This window comes from Meleagris gallopavo, chromosome 8 (assembly GCF_905368555.1).
Source record: "Meleagris gallopavo chromosome 8, MGAL_WU_HG_1.1, whole genome shotgun sequence".
NCBI classification, from domain to species: Eukaryota; Metazoa; Chordata; class Aves; order Galliformes; family Phasianidae; genus Meleagris; species Meleagris gallopavo.
This window is the reverse complement of record NC_139411.1, coordinates 4,527,060-4,544,792: the sequence shown is the minus strand read 5'-3', so window position 1 is coordinate 4,544,792 and position 17,733 is coordinate 4,527,060. Positions and strand designations below refer to the sequence as shown.

General features: G+C 41.0%; 1 protein-coding gene and 1 long non-coding RNA gene across 6 annotated transcripts in view; one reads left to right on the top strand and one right to left on the bottom strand.

The window, feature by feature from the left end:
* RNLS (renalase, FAD dependent amine oxidase) overlaps positions 1 to 17,733 on the top strand; it is a 65,941-nt gene that overhangs the window by 30,375 nt on the left and 17,833 nt on the right. The gene's annotated exons all lie outside the window — the stretch shown is intronic.
* On the bottom strand, positions 8,026 to 17,336 carry LOC104911878 (uncharacterized). 2 transcript variants are annotated; one of them, XR_014884900.1, is made up of 4 exons: positions 17,044 to 17,336; positions 16,341 to 16,411; positions 9,717 to 10,843; positions 8,026 to 9,456 (listed from the first exon to the last, which is right to left on the bottom strand). It is a non-coding gene; the product is annotated as an uncharacterized LOC104911878 (long non-coding RNA). The 2 variants fall into 2 exon arrangements; XR_014884901.1 differs by lacking the exon at positions 16,341 to 16,411.

Below are 17,733 nucleotides of genomic sequence, written 5' to 3'. Positions count from 1 at the left end.
CATGGCGTAGTGGGAAATATTGCTGATAGGTGGACGGTTGGACTGGATGATTTTAGAGATCTTTTCCAGCCTTGGTGACTCTATGATTCTGTGTTTCTATAATTCTATCTGTGACTGCATGTCGAAAGCTTAATTTTCAGTTGGTGATAGTTCTGTTGGTAGATGCTAAGGGCTGTTTGGGGAAGCCTGTGGTATTTCAGGTAGCCTGAATCCCTTCCCTAGCTGCTGTCAGGTCTTGTGCTATTGTAGCCTTGTTTGTTCAGGCTGAGAACTGTATTTTCAATTCATACCCTTTAAAATAAAAATAATTCCATAAGTATTCGTGTTTGAGTTACTGGTTGACATGAATGCATTTGGGACTTTTTCCTCCCCGTTTTCTTCCATACGTAGTTTACAAGCCAGGGTGAAGGTTTATTCTTGTCTCACAACTGAAGCCCAGTGCAGGCTTTTATGAATGAAATCAGATTCTAATGTAACTTGCAGTTGTTAAGAATTTTTTTAGTTATTTTCGTATTTCACAGCAACTAGGAAAAAGCAATCTGCTTTAGTTTGGAGCTGTGCATTCTGCATAATACAGAACAAAGGGGGTATGTGAAGTACTTCATAAGCAGTTCCATTAAAACCAAATAACCAGAAAGCACGTACACGTGCAGTGTTTTAAGCAAGCAGTGGAATTGTTGCCTTGAGATGGCAGTGAAGCTGGCAGTTTGACTTGACAGCATTCCTGTCTGGCAGACATCGTGGAGCTTTCTGATGGCTGAGACTTGTTCTGACAGACCTTTGCAGGCCTATTGGCACGAAATGGCTGCAGGAGAGGACTGAGACTTCACTGAGCACCTGCCGGGAGCGGCTGCCACGGGCAGGAGTGCCAGAGTAAGTAAAGGGAAAAGGAGCCAATGTTACAGCTGGCTCTGTACTGCCCTGTTACACAGGCAAGCAGGGAAGGCACGAGTGAGCTCAGGGACAGAGCAGGGCCAGTGGGAGCCATCCCTTGGAAATGCAGTCCCCGCAATTTCATCTGCTTGAAATGAAGGCTGTCGCAGAGTTGGAGGAGGTTCCTCTGCAGGCACAGGTAATTGTGTTTTTTAAAGAAGTAGAACCGAGCAACTTTATACGGTTTAGTAGTTACTTTGTTTTCTTTGGGAAATTAGTAACTTCAGTTTGGCTCTGGCAACTGTATCAGTATGAAATTTGTCTTTGTAGCCTTGTTCATTGGATACACTTGGTTCAATTGGGATGGTACTCCTCTGTTCTGAATTTGGTACTGAAGTCTGCAAGGGCTCTTCTGGGTCAGTGGCCTTGCACATCCAGAGAAGATGGTGCTGCAGCTGGTGGTAGAGCTGGGAGTGGCAGCCTAAGGAGGGGCACTGGAAGAAACCAGCATTAAGTCCTACTTGGCCCCGTTTCCTTCTGTCACAGACATCCAGATAAAGCGATGCCCTTTGGTTTTGCATTTTGATGGCCTTTTCCTTTGTAATTACAGAGGAAAGAGACTGTTAGTCCTCCTTCCACTGAAAAATTAAGCCACCTGTCTACATGGAAGATTTCAGTGGCTCACCTTTCAGTAGATACCCAAGAGCTATGGCTGAGATGTGGGGAATGAGGCCAATAGCAAAACTGTGATGTGGAAGTTTCTCTTAAATATCCCAGAAATGTGAAATCTATGAGAAAGAGGGGCAGAAAAAGCTCTGACCCAGGGACAGCGAGTTTCCCCTGGGAAAAACACAGTTTAGTCCTTACCGTGGAATCCCCCTCCAGGCCCTTTCCCAAATCCTACAGTCTGGTGACAAAAATCCCTTTCTGGATTGGCCATCCAGGAAGCTGAGTGCAGCAGGGCCTGCGCTGTGATCTAGGGCTGGGCCGTTTGGAGTTGCAGATAGCCATAGCTCTCCTGGCTGATGACACAGCACAGTTTCCATGTTGACATGCTCCCCACATACAGCACTCTTGAGGAAATGTGGTAGTACAGATGTGACATTTGTACTTCCTTTCTGTACCTAACGAACAGGATTTGTTTTAAATAGGCTTTTTTTTCGGGTGGTTAAACAGCTACATTTGCACTTCTCTGTTTTGTGGAATTATTAGTTTCTTCAAAACTGTGGAATTTCTAATTTAACTTGAACAGGACTCGAGAGTCTGAAATCTACTGCAGGAGCTGTGTAGATTTGCTACATTGCATTGCAACTTAACCACAAAGCAGACAGACTTCTGTTCCTCTTGTGCTAACTGAAATGAGAGGAAATAATTTTGTACAATTTAAACTACAGCAAATTAATTATTTTCATTTTCCTTTTCTGAGACAGACAGGTATATGTTTTGGGGAGTGATTTGCATAGTTTTGGGGTTTAGTTTCTCAGAGTAAAAGTGGAAGGAAGTCTGTATTTTACGGGAATCTCAGATTGAATGAGTAAAGAGTGGGAATTTTTGTCTGGTTACAGAGCTGCACGGGGCTTAAATCTGTTATGCAGAAAAAGACTGTATAAACTTGTTTTGTTTTTTATACCCGTCTGCCAAGCTGCTGCTCTAAAAACTGAATAGTAACAAAGACATAATATGTGCTTTTGGCTTGTTAAAAATGTATGTGACTTCTTGAACTTTTAAGTAATATGCACACATGCTGGTCAAGTCTTTGCTGTATTATTGCAGTCAGACCTCATTGAGCTATTTGTTGTTTGTCTGGCTGATATGCTCTTTATGTGTGTATAGTTCATTCATTTTAGTTGTAAAGGAGCTCCCACTCATAAGCTCATGAGGTACAGACACCAGTAGATTAAAAGAATGACTGCCTGTCCAGAACACTGCAGTGCTGCCTTCCAGAAAAACTTGGTGTAATTACTCACACAGCTCTTGTGGAATGAAATTTGACTGCTTGATATTTAATAAACAGAGATCTGCTTATCATATAAGAAGTAGGAGATTGTTGATTTCACAGCAGTACTAAGTGTTTTCATTTATATTCAGAATGAGAAGTAAAAAAAAATTTACAGATAAATTCCCCAGGACTTGGAATTACATAGATAAAAAATGTATTAGAAAAATCTAGCCCAGTGAAGCACACTGTTAAAAGGTTCCTTCTTTTTTTTTTTCTTTTTTTTTTTTTTTTCTGGAGCCATACTGGAAAAACATGAGCAAACGCTCAGGATTTTTTGGGTCTTTTTTTACAAATGCAATCTTCAGTCGGGTTGATGTATTATTTATTATATAATTCTGCCCAAACTTTCAGAAGAGCTAGCCCTCCTGCTAGCTGTGAAGTTTGCTGAAGTCACGAACAGGCAGGTAGAAGAGCCACTTGGCCACCTCTACTCTGACAAATTCGGAAGGAATTGAAAGTGATTTGGAGCAAGCTGGAGCTGGTTCAGTGCTGAATGTAGAGACCAGGCTTAAATATGTCTGTTTTTCAATTTTGTCCACATTTAAACACCAGAATTTGCCAGTCGGAGACAGAGACGTGCATTAAATTATGTATGTTCTTAAATATGATGTCATTAAGCCTAACACAGCAGGTATATTATTCACTCTCAGGCTTTAGGGGGAGACCCATGAATGCAAAAGAAACATCCAGGGGTGGTTTGAGTGAGCAGGCTGTCTTTACTCCTTCCAAATGAGTAAAATTACTGTATTTTCTCAGTGAATCTTAATGGTTTGATCCTTATTATGTGTCTTTTGCTGTGTCATCTGACGAATGCCACGAGTTAAATATAGTACATTCATTTAAACCACCCACAAATAGTCTTTCCTCCCTGTCTCGTCCCAGCCAGCTTTAAAAGTGAGTGCTATGTGTGTTCATTTACCATATCCCGCACCACATGACATTCCGAGGATGGAACTGAGAACACATAGCAGTGCAGTTCCGTGACTGAAAATCAGATTACGGATTAGAAAGCCCAGAAGGACCACTATGACCAGATAAAACAGTCCCCTGCAGGCCATAATACTGTTATAATCAGGGCCAATGGGGGAAAGAAAGACCCAATCTTGGCATGAACATCTTCAGTGTTGAATGACACAAGTGATGCTTGGTACATTAGTGGGATTTGCTCTGGTTTTTGATTTTTGGCTTTTGGGAAGACTCAGAGTGCTTTCATTCCTTTCCTCTGAATGTTTTGTTTCTCTCACTGTTACAAATGTCAGGCCTTTATGTGAGTCTAGATGTAGCTAGCTGCTCAGTCTTGTTAGGCTTGAGTCTTCCAGAGTCAAAAAAGCTCTATCAAATGTTTGATTCCCATATTTATGCAATTACAGCATGCTTAACTTATTTCTTGGCCTTTTATTTGTGAACACTTTTCATTAGAAGACATTTTTCAATGCCATGTCTCCATATGTTCCTGAACAGGACGGTTCCGTAATTATTTCACTGAATAAACTTCAATGTTAAGATATCTTTTCTATGGCTGGTTTTCTTGTCACAAAATATCTATTCTCCAGTATTCCCTTAAAATATTTTTGAGAAGATTATCCACGAAAGGAATTTAGCAGTGGGGAAGTTTGCTGAAGCACAGATGACAATTGCAGGAGCTAAGAGGAGAATCCACCTGGAAAAAAATAAAATTACCTGTGTCTAGAGACATTATCTGATCCGACAGCCTTCATCATCCTGCCTCTGTCCTCCTCGGAGCAGCTTGCTTGCACTACTTAAACCCAGAGGCAAAAGTTTCTTCTGCAGCTTTGCGATGGCATTGAGGCTGCGGCTGGAGCCGCTGGTGCGATGATGCAGCCTTCTTCCCACAGTTTCCCTAGAGACAGATAAGTTCTTTTGAAATTAACATAAATGACTGGGAAAGGGTCCTGTTTGCCTCTGTACAAAGAGCTGCGGGATTAGACCTAGACACATGGTGTTCATGCTGAAATGAGGGCTGGAAGAAGATGGGAGGCTGTGTGCTGGAGCATTCCTGCTTGGGATGGGCAGACAGAAGAGGTCAGCGTGCAGTGCTGTTGGAAATAAGTACATGCATGCTCTGAACCACTTTGATAGAAAAATATTGATGTCATTTTTGTATTTATCAGGCTTTGTCTGTTTTGATCTGTTCTGTCAGCATCTGATGAATTACTGTTATGAAGTGTCATTCCAGCAACGTCAGTTTTTCTGCAGAGCAGGTGATTCCCTGATTCATTTTAGGTAAAACATGGGTACCGAAGCCATTGGTGAAATTTCCTGTGACTTCAATGAGGCCAGCATTTAACCTTTTATTAAAATGTAATAAGCCATAAATATTGTAGACACTATTATTTGTGAATGAGGCAGCAGATTTGAGCCAAAGCTATATCAAATCTCAGACCCGAAAGTCTGCTTTAAAGGTCATTTTTCATTTCATGGACAGCAGTGGTTCCTTGGTGCTGTGGGACATGTGTGGATGTCCATGGTTTCAAGTCACAGCTGGTGATGTGAGCTGCTGTTCAATCTTTTTTGTTTCAGTCCAGGGATGTAGAAGTGATCTCACTCAGATGAATTTATTTACGGAATCACAGAATCACAGAATGGCCTGGGTTGCAAAGGAGCACAGTGCTCATCCAGTTCCAACCCCCTGCTGTGTGCAGGGTCGCCAACCAGCAGACCAGGCTGCCCAGAGCCACATCCAGTTTTGCTCTTTACTGCCCTTCCCATAAATCACAACACAACAAGGGTGGGCAGGGACAACGTAGTAGGCCAAGCCAGTAGATACGACGGCAAAGTTAACTTCTACATGTGGAGTATCATACACTTGTTCAACTTTGTCTGTAGCTATAGGAAACTTAATTAAAATAACGTATTTCAATGAGACAGGTGCACTACATGTGAACTTACAGGGCAGACCATCTGTTACGGTCTAGAACACAATTTTGGGAAGGAATTACATCCAGGAAATTGGACAGTTTTTCTCTGTGTCGGATGTTTGGGTTTTTTTTTTCCTGACTTCTGGTGGGTAAGGTGAAAAAATCTCCTATTAGCTCACGGTCAAGGGTTCAAAGCCAGAATCAAAGAGGTACTTCCTAGCAACCGGCAGTGGTCTCCCTGAAAATCAGACTTTTCTTCAGGCCCATGCCTGACCTGCTGAGTACTTGTGTGCATTGCTTGATTGTAGGATTCTGCATGTGATGTAGAAGTTGGAAGTTACCTGTAACTTACCCTGACCTAGGCATTTTTTCCAAACTGAAGATATCTGGGCTGGTTGTTAGGTAGAAGGATTGATTTCTTGTGGACAGACTGAGCTGTAATTGATTTTCCCTTCAGTAAGTAGCTGTTTAGAGATCCTTCTAGGACGAGGAACTGCACCAGTAGTTTTCCAGCAGGATGGTCTGCAACGTAGAAAGATTTTCCTGGGGCGTTTATTCTCCCACATGAAGTTTGCTACTTTGGGTTGTCTATTTTTAAGTTGAAAAGGGCTGCTGTTATTTACTGTTAATGTGATAATGTTTAGTTGTTTATTTTGGATGATATTTAAACATACACAAGTTGATCCAAGGAAGAAAAATAATATTCTGGGAAGCCTGGACCGCTCACATAACAGGATTCTGCTGCCTTTGTGACAAGTTCAAGTTCTGCAGAATGAAGAGATTTGTCTAAAATAAGTAATTTTCCATCCCAGTGATGGAGAGTGAACCTCTGAACAGTAACTTTAAGATGTAGTGCCTATTTTATTCAGCTTTCAGTGCGTTGATTTTGGACCTTTTCAGGCTTTTTCTCTTATTGGGTATGAATTAACAGTGATACAACACATAATAAAAGGGCAGAGTTAAATGTTATCCAGGAAATGATCGGTATCATCTTTTCCAACAAAGCAGTGCTTATTGCTGCAGTTCTATGCAACCTAAATAATTTTTCTCTAAACACTTCAGCAGGGGCAGGCTTCTCGTGGGTTTCTGCTGTGAATTAAAGATATTTGGTCCCAGTTCTGTAGTGCTTAATCAAGATCTTTGTCTTTTTTTTTTTTTTAATGTAATTCTGCTCCACAGAAGATTTTTTAATCTGCTGCCATAATTCTGTTATAATTCTTTACTTTATCTTTTCCTGACTTGAGCTTGACTGTTACGATGGAGCTGCAAGAGTTTTCTCTGACAACATGTTGGTAGAAATCTTTGATTGTGCCAGGCAGCTATTCAGATAGAAATAGTGTTTTTGCAGCAATCAGGATTGTATTTTTCATGTGGTTACAGCAGTATATCAGGTTTTTATTCTGCAGCATATAGTGGGTTTGGTTTTGGTTGTGTTTTTTAAATCTGGAGTCACCTTACATTCTAAATTCCTTTGATCACATTTGAATTGATTTTAAGCTTTTTATAGTCAGTGAGCACAGTTATAAAGTGTGAAAAAAGGTCAGAAAGCAAACAGACTCAGCTCTACCCTCATTGTTGAAGCCTGACTTAGGAGCTGGGGACGCTGAAGTTTAGTGATGCCACTAACAATATAATGCTTTACACAGCAACATTAGTTCCCTAAAACCTTTCTGTGCGACTATTGGTGCCCGAGAGCTGAAAGTGATGTTGCTCTGCTTGTCTTGGCGCTCCTTTGGCTGACATTCAGCCCACTTGCAGCAAATGGCTGTACTACCAGTGCTTTGTGCATGCCTGCGTGCTGAAGGCTGATGCGGGAGCAGAGCTTGGGATTCTGCTTTTGGAACTCAGTGCATGCAAGCTCTGTCTTCTCCGCAGCCAAGTTGCAGGCAGTAAGTTGAATGGGCTGTTTGGGTCAGTGCTCGGGTGTTTTTTCCCCTCTTTTTTCCCTCTATCTTCTATGAATTCTATATAAACTTAAGAGTTCTTTTTCACTAGGGCTCCACTGCTAAAATAGGAACTTCCTTGCCGTTCCCATTCCCGAGGAATTATTCACTAACACCAGACAGTCACTCTTCTTTTAAAAGAGCCTGTTTGGTAGCTGCTCTTGACAGCTGTTCGGTAAATAATAACGGCTATTTCATGCCTATAGCCTTGTGTCTAATCAGAAATGGAGTACTGTGTTTCCTCTGTCAGACTGTGTACAGAATGAAGAACAAGAGTAATTGAGAGATACAATAGAACATCCCTTTTCTAGCCGAGATACTCGGTCACTTGTTTTGAATGGGGAAGTCATAGTTTCGTATTATCTTATGTAAGCTGTATAGACTGATATCCAGTAGGGCAAAGGGGAGAGGGAGCAGCACTTTCTCCTTCAGATCTGCTGTCTGAAGGTGCAGCTACAGAGGCCAGTGCAGAAAATTCCTTCACGTTCCTCCTCTGGGTCCCCAGTCCTTGTGAGAGCATGGGCTGCATGCTCCCTGTGCATGAATCAACCCAACCTTTGGAAGGAAAGCCAACGTTCAAATGCTTGCTGTCTTGTGATTTCTTCCCAGCTACAAGGAGGAGTGGGGTAAAGTGAAGTGGCTAAGCACAAAATGGCTTTTAACTCACTGGAACATGCAGATTGGTGTCCAAAGGTAGAGTTTGCACAGCTCCTCTTTAACTATCCCACCTCTCAGACATCTTATTCTTTTGGATCCTTTTTAAGGTCTAACTTGGACGCAGCATTTCGGTATCCATCTGATAAGTGTTGTACATAATTTCCTCCTACTTGCTACTCTAGCTTCCTGTGTTTTTATACATGTTTTTATAAATAATAAGAGCTCTCTCAGTACTGCATTTCTATTTTCTTATCCATCCTTGTCTGATAAAAGATTTCTCACTTTTTTTTTCTGTATTTGGACAATAATATAAATGAATATTCCTGCATTCATTACATTTTTAGTGTATCTGCTGATGAGCCTGACTGATTGTGCAGGCTTACTCATTTGTTGTCTTAACATTTCTTGTTATTTTATGCAAATGTAGAATGAAGTCAAAACCTGTTTGTGATTGGTAGTGATGCTGCCCATTCAATTACAGAATACAATAATTTTTTAATTTGAATTTAATTTTAATTACTTTATGAGAGAGAGATCTGCTCTGGCATGGCCTCGTGCTTTGGAAGAGTAATCACAACTCGTATTCATTGGGAGAAGAAAAGAGTTCCCTATACAACTCTTCTGATAAGTTACAGTGGAAGTCTTCAAACAGATTTTTAAGTTTGGACAGTGTGTCCTAGAGCCTGAGGCTTGCAGTGGTTTTCAGAGATGGGGAGAAGATCATTTTTTCTCTTTAATTTATATTTTATTATCAAATGTTAAACTATAGACAGTAGTAAATTAAATGTCTCTGCTTACTAACATAAACTTTCTAAGAAACCTGCAAGCTGTTGGTACCAGCATTGCTGAAATTCAGGCATTACCAGTTGCAACCCTCAGCTGGTCTGCTAACCTCTTGCCAATACGTTGGGCATTCAGGGTAAAACCCTGTGAGCTTACTTCCCTCTTGAGCTTTAAATACAGGTCTAGCATGTAGCAATGTGTGTAGTCAAAAGGTGTCTGCAGAACACATCTGGGGAAGCAGATCAGTGCTTTCCGGATACACCTGTGCTAGCAGTAGCAGCGTGGGATGCAGTGGTCCACTGTGAGCATGATATGTAGTGTTCTGCAATTATAGACAAAGAGAATTGGTTTAAGTTAAATGCAGAAACAAATAAATTGATCATCTTTTTTCTTAAGGAGTTCACAGTGACATTTGTAAACCTTATGTGGACGTCTACATTTGGATGGACTCCTGTCAGTAACAGTCTCAGCAGTGTCCATCGAACTGGATTTATTCCATCAGCACCTTTTTGTGCCTCTTACATCAATATCAAATATTTGTTTAAATGTTAGTATGAAAACTTGAAAAACAGAAGGGCCTACCTCTTTGTGTGGCTGTGATCCGGACCTGAAGATAGTACAAAGACCCCGAAACTGGTTTCTGCTGCAAAACATTGCACAGGTCAATGAGAAAGTAGAAAAAATGGTTTTATCTTAAGCAGTATCTCCAATAACCACAGCACCCAGAGTGAAGGTAGCAGAATGTCGTAGAGGCTTTCAGACATACAGTACCAGCCAAGGCAACTTTAATTATTAAACCACATAATTGAAAATAAAGTACCCTGCCAATTCAGTAAAAGAACTCATCCCATTGTCTTGTCTAATTTTAGGGAGACAGAACATCTGCTATGGAAATGCACAGAAGTATCTGTTAATCTTAGTTGTGAGCCTTGACTCTGGCCTACCTCTGTCTTATTTTAGTTCTCTTTCCCAGTTCACATTTTTCTTGATTCATCCTTTACTTTTTTGAAAAGTGACTGTCCTTAAACTTTTTACTTCATAAATCTCAATTCCCTCCTCTTCCCTTCCTCTCTCTTTCCACCTCCTGCAATAGATTCTTATATTTGCTGTGCTGAAATATATCAGAAAGTATGTTTTCCCCTGCTCCCTCATCCTTGTAGTTACAAAAATATGCACATAAGAATTCAAATATGCTTCTAAAAATAGTAAAGTATAAAACTGTTTCAGCTTTTCAGTCTTTGCTGTATTAAAACTTCTGGGAGGAAAGCCCCATGAAATCTATAACTAATTCAGTTGCAGGAAAAAAGTAGGAACAAAACAAAAACCAAAAAGAAATGTACAGACATGGTGTATGTGATTAAAGAAAAAAGAAGTAAATGTAAACCTGACATGTAGCACATGCAGCTTGAGGTAGCATTTCATATCCTGAGTCTTTTTGCTTGTGTAGTGTGGGAATTAGTGTGTATTCCACACTTCTGATGGGTGATACTAAAGGCAGTGGAACTTGATGTGAGATTGAAAGAAAATGGTTTATCTGGGGAAGGTTTTAAAGAAGGCATGAGTAGTGGGTTCTGAAAGATGTGGGATGGTAGTGCAGGAGGTGTCTGACAGGCAGGTGGTTGGGAAGCCTTGGCATTTCCCATTGTCCCGTGGAATCTTCCTCTCCTGCAGTTGAATGTCTGTCGTCTTTCAAAGTTGCCTGAATGTTTCTGAAATGAAAACAAATGGATTGGATTTTTTTTAATGTTTTCTACACAGTATTGTAAATAATAAGCTTTAAGTTATATACCAGTTTCCATGACATGATTAGAAAGTGTGTAAGAGCATTCTTTAAGTAATGTTCTAGTATTATGTAGCTTAATCTCAGGATACCGATTCTTGAAACTTTGTGTCTTAAATTCTGTTGAGCTAATTATTACAGTGTCAACAGCTTGTAATAATAAACTTTTCTTTTAGTATCTTATAATAATAAAACTTGTTTTTCAGAAAAAAAGATATTTTCTTCCTGAAAGGATAAACATTGTGGTTTTGTTTCCTTACGGCCACCTATAATAACAGTAAAGCAGGTAGACAGGTTTACTGGTTGCTTTTAATAAGTATTTGGGGTGAATTAAAGGCTTCGTGGTAGCAATAGGGTGTGATTAGGCAAAGTTCTGGTAATCAGAAAATTGCTAGTGCTGGGTAGCATATGCCCTGCTATGGGCGTTGCCTTTATACATGCTTTTTTGTGACAGGTTATGTTTAGCAGCCATTTGTTTTCTCTGGTCACAATGTGAGAAACGAGCATCTTTGCCTTGTAGCATCTTTCTGAATCTTTCACACTTTCTGCCTTGTGCTTTACAGTCTTTCTTCTGAAACCTTGTGTTTTCCTAGTACTTGTTTCATAGGTAAGCATGCTGACAAGACTAGCACAGTCCTCTCATTCCTCTTAGCGGAATATGAGCCCATCTTCTAAAATTACTTGTATGCCTTTGAAAACATCGACTTGAAAGCCTCATTGGGAGTTTGAACTACATTTGAATGTATTCTGTGTTCAAGCTCATGGTAAGAAGATTTATTCCAACAGTAGAAAATCACAGACTTTATCTAAATACAGTTTAGTCTGTATTTTCTACAAAATATTTGTGTGATTTGTCGTTAATTTTCTAGCAACTTGATACTGGAATGTCTCTGTATCTGTGCCTTTCCTTTGCTTCTTACCAGTAGCTTTCTAAAGGGATTGCAATCCCTTTTAATTTATGAAATATATTTAACATTATTATCAACAACTCCACTTACACCCTTCCTTTTTACTTCTTCCTGATAATAAACTAAGAATGCTTGTCTACTTGAAAAGGAAAGCAAAAGAAGTTAATTTTTTCTCATAGGCAAAGATTTCTAGTGGCTAGCTGACTCCTTCCTCAATAATTAATGCTTGAAGGCATTTTCTCCATTACTTATTTAAACTGAAATATCTTTGTTGTCCATTATTGTGAAGCTGCATTTTCATTCTGTGAGTGTGCATTACCACTGTCTGATATTGCATTGCAGGTACTGACTTGGCTTAACAGTAGGAAGACATGGCAAGGACTGGATCTGAGCTAACATCTTGAGGGCAAGCCTCTGATTGCTGTGCAAAGCTTTGCATGCCATTAGACTCCTCTGCTGCAGTCAGTGAGGAGCTGCAGTGCAGCAGCCACAAACGCCGGGCAAATCTAATTCAGTTTATTCATGTGTTTATTCCATTCGAGTCAATACACAGAGGAGTAAGACAGCATTTTTCCTTGTTGCCATGAAAAGCTTTTAATGCTGTTTTGGCAACTAGTGTCATGTTCCAGGAAAATAAATCTTCTCACTTTATCGTGCAGCTCAATGCAGTGTACAACAGGTGCATAAGAAATTTGCTAAATGTTTTATGATTAAAATTATGTAAGTAATGAGCTTTTACCTTTTGGTGCCAGAGAATAAAAGAACTCAATATAGCAGTTGGTAACTTGATGTAGGAAGAAAGTTATGTTAAGTCCTTAGTAGGAATAAGAAACAGCAGGAAGATGAATCTGAATTAATTTGTAGGTTAGTTTGTAAATTAATCCAGAGGAGATGTGGCAATGAGCTTAATTTATTTTTTAGTAAGTGGTGCTCTGCTTATAGTATGAAAAGTGTGTTTGCAGTAATGCTAATGAGAGTAATGTGATGGCATAGCTTATATATTCTATGTTATTACCTGCAGATGCCTACAATGCAGCGTGCATTTGTGAAATATATGTAGGTAATATGTATTATATACAGCTGTACAGCATGTTTCTGTTACATGTATTTTATTCGGTCTTTACTGCATAACTTCTTGGAACTGTTTGCAGGTGTACCAAATTTCCAAATAAATCCCAAATCTCTTGGCCAATCCTTAATACTCAGGTTCTGTTTTGGAAGGAGACAGTATGTCTTCCTGGCTCCATACAGGTATTTATTTCTTTTCCTTCCCCAGAAAATCTGGAAGAAGCATAGAATCATTAAGATTGGAAAAGACCTCTAAGTTCATCTAGTCCAACTGTCCACCTACCAACCAATATTGCCCAGTAAACTGTGTCCCCAGGTACTACATCTAGCCTTACTACCTCCAGGGACAGTGACTCCATCACTTCCCTGGGTAACCTGTTCCAGTGCCTAACCAATCTTTCGGAAAAGAAATTCTTTCTAATATCCAACCTGAACCTCCTCTAGCACAACTTGAGGCCAGTCCCTTATGTCCTGTCACCACAGCCTCATTTCAGGTGGTTGTAGAGAGCTATGAGATCTCCTCCAAGCCTCTTTTTCTCCAGACAGAGCAATCTCAGTTCCCTCAGCTGCTTCTCATAAGGCCTGTGCTCCAGACCCTCCACCAGAATTTTTGTCCTTCTTTGGACACTCCAAGGTCAAAATGTCCTCTTGCAGTGAGGGCCTAAAACTCAATACAGTATTCAAGGTATCTCACTAGAGCTGAGTACAGAGGGATGATCACCTCCCTGGTCCTGCTGACTGCACTATTTATGATACAAGCCAGGATGCCATTGGCATTCTTGGCTACCTGGGCACACTACTGGCTCATATTCAGCTGAATGTCAACTAACACCACCAGATCCTTTTCTTCTGTGTAGCTTGCTAACCACTTTGCCCCAAGCCTGTAGTGTTGCCTGGGGTTGTTGTGACCAAAGAGCAGGACCCAGCACTCGGTCTTGTTGAATTTCATCCTATTGGCCTCAGCCCTGTGAACTGGCCTGTCCAGATCCCTCTGTAGGGCCTTCCTACCATCTGCAAACTTACTGAGAGCGCACTGAATCCCTTCATCCAGGTCATCAGTGAAGATATTAATCAAGACAGGCCTGGTACTGACACCTGCAGAACACCACTCATGACCAGACACCAGCTGGGTTTAACTCCATTGACCACCACTCTCTGGGCCCGGCCCTCCAGCCAGTTCTTTGCCAGCAAAGAGTGTACCCGTCCCAGCCACATGATGACAGCTTCTTAAGGAGGATAATGTGGAGACAGTAATTGAAGGCTTTGCTGAAGTCCAGGTACACCACGTGAACAACCTTTCCCTCATCTGCCGGGCAGGTCACTCGATCATAGGAGATGAGGTTGGTCAAGCAGAACCTGTCTTTCATGAACCCATGCAGACTGGGTCTCATCCCCTAGTTGTCCTGCAACTGCTGTGTGATCTCCCTCAAGATAGTCTGTTCCATAAACTTCCCCGGCACCATGGTTGGGATGACAGGCCTGTAATTCCCCAGATCATCACATTGGCAAATCTCTGGTCATTTAGGACCTCTCCTGTTGACCAGGACCACTGATAGGCAGTGATAAGCATATTGGCAATCACATCCACCAGCTCCCTCAGCACCCTTGGGTGAATCCCATCTTACCATTAGTTTATTTGTAAAAACATTTTTTGTTGTCCTTAATCACAACGGCCAAGTTGAGGTAATGCTGGGCTTTAGCCTTTCTAATTTTTTCCCTTCATAGTCTAGCAACTTCCTTGTGCTCTCCCTGAGTTGCCTGTCCCTTCTTCCACAGGAGATAAATTTGTTTTCTCCCAGAGTCTCAGCAAAAGTTCTTGTTCAGCCACACAAGTCATCTTCTCTTCTGGCTCATCTTAAGGCACAGAAGCTTCCCAGCTAAAAGATGTGCATCTCAAACCATGATAGGACAGGCTTTCATTCCCCAAGTGGGTGGTGATGTGATTTTAAGGATTGCTCAGACCGTGATACTCAGTTCTTGTCTCCTCCTTCAGTTTTACTTGCTTATGAATTTCATATCCTGTTCTTTGTAACATGGGTATCAGGTCAAAGGCTGTGCTCATGGCCTTCTACCCTGCTACCAGCTGTCTAAAAATGTTCTGTTTCGCTCCTTACAGCAACAGTTGACTCAAATGCAATATACAGTGTTGTAGGAAATAAATGTGAATTATGTTTAATGTGCAAATTGATGGAGATTTTAGTTTAATAATGACTGGATTGGTAGTCATCTTGGTTAGTGCAGCTAGGGGACATATATTCAAGCTTAGTTCTTCTCAGAATCATTAGAAACCTCATAAAAACCTGCTTTTTTTTTTCCAGCTTTTTTGCTTTCTGCTTAATTGTCATTCTCTAAATATGCATTTGAGTTTCTTTCACGTGCCATAAACTTTAGATGAAGTGGCTTTCTGTCAAGTCAGTCAGGACTACAATGATTTGAAAAAAATTTGAAATAATTAAGTTATCCTGAGACTGAGCATGCATGCAAGACTAAGCACCGCATTGCATCCAAACAGCAGTATTCAAGCAAAGCCTAACAAGAAAAGGCAAACTATATAGAAGTGTTCGGTTAGTATTTAATGCAAATACAGGCACAGTTATGTTTAGTTGTTCGGCTGCATGTTTTAAAATCTCAAGCAGTGTGATAAGGAAGCTGAGTTTAAAAGCCCACTCGTTCTCATAACCTCTGCTCCCTCCTACGCAAACACAGAAGCAGGAAGAGTCTGCATCTTGAAATGGTCATGGCAGTGGCAGAAAGCCAGCATCATGGCGTGGTGTCAGCTCTAATGGCCATGCAGCAGGGGGCTGCCTGGGACATCTGTCCTTTTTCACCATGTGAGTGGACACCTTGGAGCAACAGCTTCATGCTCAGGAAATCCATGTACAAGCTCAACAAGCCTTCTTAGGAAAAACATCCTTCCTAGAAGGCTTCAGGTAATATACCACTCTGAATAATTTATATTCCAAACAGAGCAATGGTAGCAGCACTTCACCAGCTGTGAAAATAAGCGGTGTCTCCATGTACTTAGCTCAGCTGCCTATGCTGCTATAAAAATCTATTAACATGGTACCCAGGCTAAAAATATATTTGTTACCGTTTAACCGCAGAGTTCCCTTTTAAACTTTTTTTTTAATACAGATGATCACTGGCCACTTAAAGATATTTGTGTCACTGATGGCATCTAGTTGATGAATTTGTGTCAGCATATCAGTAAGTCAGATAATGCAAATAAAGTCTTGACCAAAGCAATCTGAGAAAATGACAAAACCTTATGAGGATAGCATCAATTGCAAACTTATTGAAGTGAGAAGAGTGTATGACTACAGAAATAATGTGTGGAAGAATGGAAAGCCTTTCTACTCAAGGAGCAAGTTGAGCAGCATTAGGATATCCCAGGGGTCCTTGTGATGTAAAAAGTTTTAATTCATCTGCTGCAAAACATGCAATGCCTACCAAATTTGGAAAAGATGACCAGGTTCCTCCTGGGTGTAGAGGCATCTTGTTATCCGTCCCTGATGTTGACCCTTCAGGAGAGAAGGGAACATTTTCTTTGCAAATAGTTTGAAGTGGGAATGGGTGCTGAGGCACATTTGCTGGCAAAGCTTCATCCAAAATTTTTTTTTGCTGAAACTCAAACAGGGGGATAAAGGACAACCTCCCTCCTGTAATCCTTGAGGATGGATACTGGAGGCTGTTTCATCCCATTACACAAATCACATTAGCTGTCAGGGTATTTCCATTTCTCATTGTCTGACCTGAATGGCTTAAGGACGTGCAGAAAGCAGGCCCGTGTGGAGCAGAGGTGACACTGAACTGGGAGGATGGTCCTGGAAGGTCACAAAGCTGAACATAGGCTCTAAAAGCATTCCCACTAAAGCTAAAGATGTACCAAAGTTTGCCTGCACTTCCCTGTGCGCTTATCCCGCAAGAGCTCAGTACAGGTATCCCAGCTGAGCTCTGGAACCACATGGGGACTTCATGGGGAGACAAGAACAGCTAGCTTTTAGAAGTACTGAATTAGGAATAGTAAAACTTTCCAAAACATTTTTTTTTCTTTAACTGCTTCTCACATTTTACGATCTTCTTTTCCCTGTGGTTTGCCCTGTTTTCAGCAGCTGTGACCTACAGCAACAGATACGCAAACCTTTGAACTGACCTGAAGCCTTTGCCCTCCCGTTGTTCCTCTTTCCTATCTCTGCTTGCTCAAAAGTGCAGTTGTGAGTCCAGTCCTCACCAGAGTCCCTGCTGGTGAATGGTTCAGGTGTTTCCTTTCTTCTGCAGATAAAGGTGCACTTTTCAACCCCTCCTCTGCCTGCTGGTGAGGCTTGGTGCTGTGTGGTGCGGTGCCTGCACTCCCTGCTCGCCAGCTAAAAGCTCTTTGTTGGCCAAAGGGGATCTCTAGGTCCTCTCCTTCCCACAGTGTGAGTGAGGCAGCGAGGTGACAGGAAAGTCCTGGAACGGCAGATAAAAGACCATGGCTGTATTTATGGGGTGTGAGAGAGAAGTAACCCACTCTGCTGTCAGTGTCTGGAGAAACAGCAAATAAAGTATACATATCCCTTGCTTTGATGTGATGGAATCTCCAGGGGATGCTTACTTCAGTGGTGTTCCCAGTGCAACTGTACTGAGTTTTTCAGTGGAAACTGTACGATTTTTGTGCCTTTATGCATTGCTTTAAAAATATCGCTATGGCTGGCTTTTGTATGCTGGACAATTCTGTGTTCTGAAAGCTGTTTGGTTTTGGTTTTTTCCCCCCTAAAATGTTATTAAAATCATCTTAACCCATTTTGTTGGAATGGGAAAAATTAATAATTATTTTATGGTTTCATACACAGCATTAAAGCAA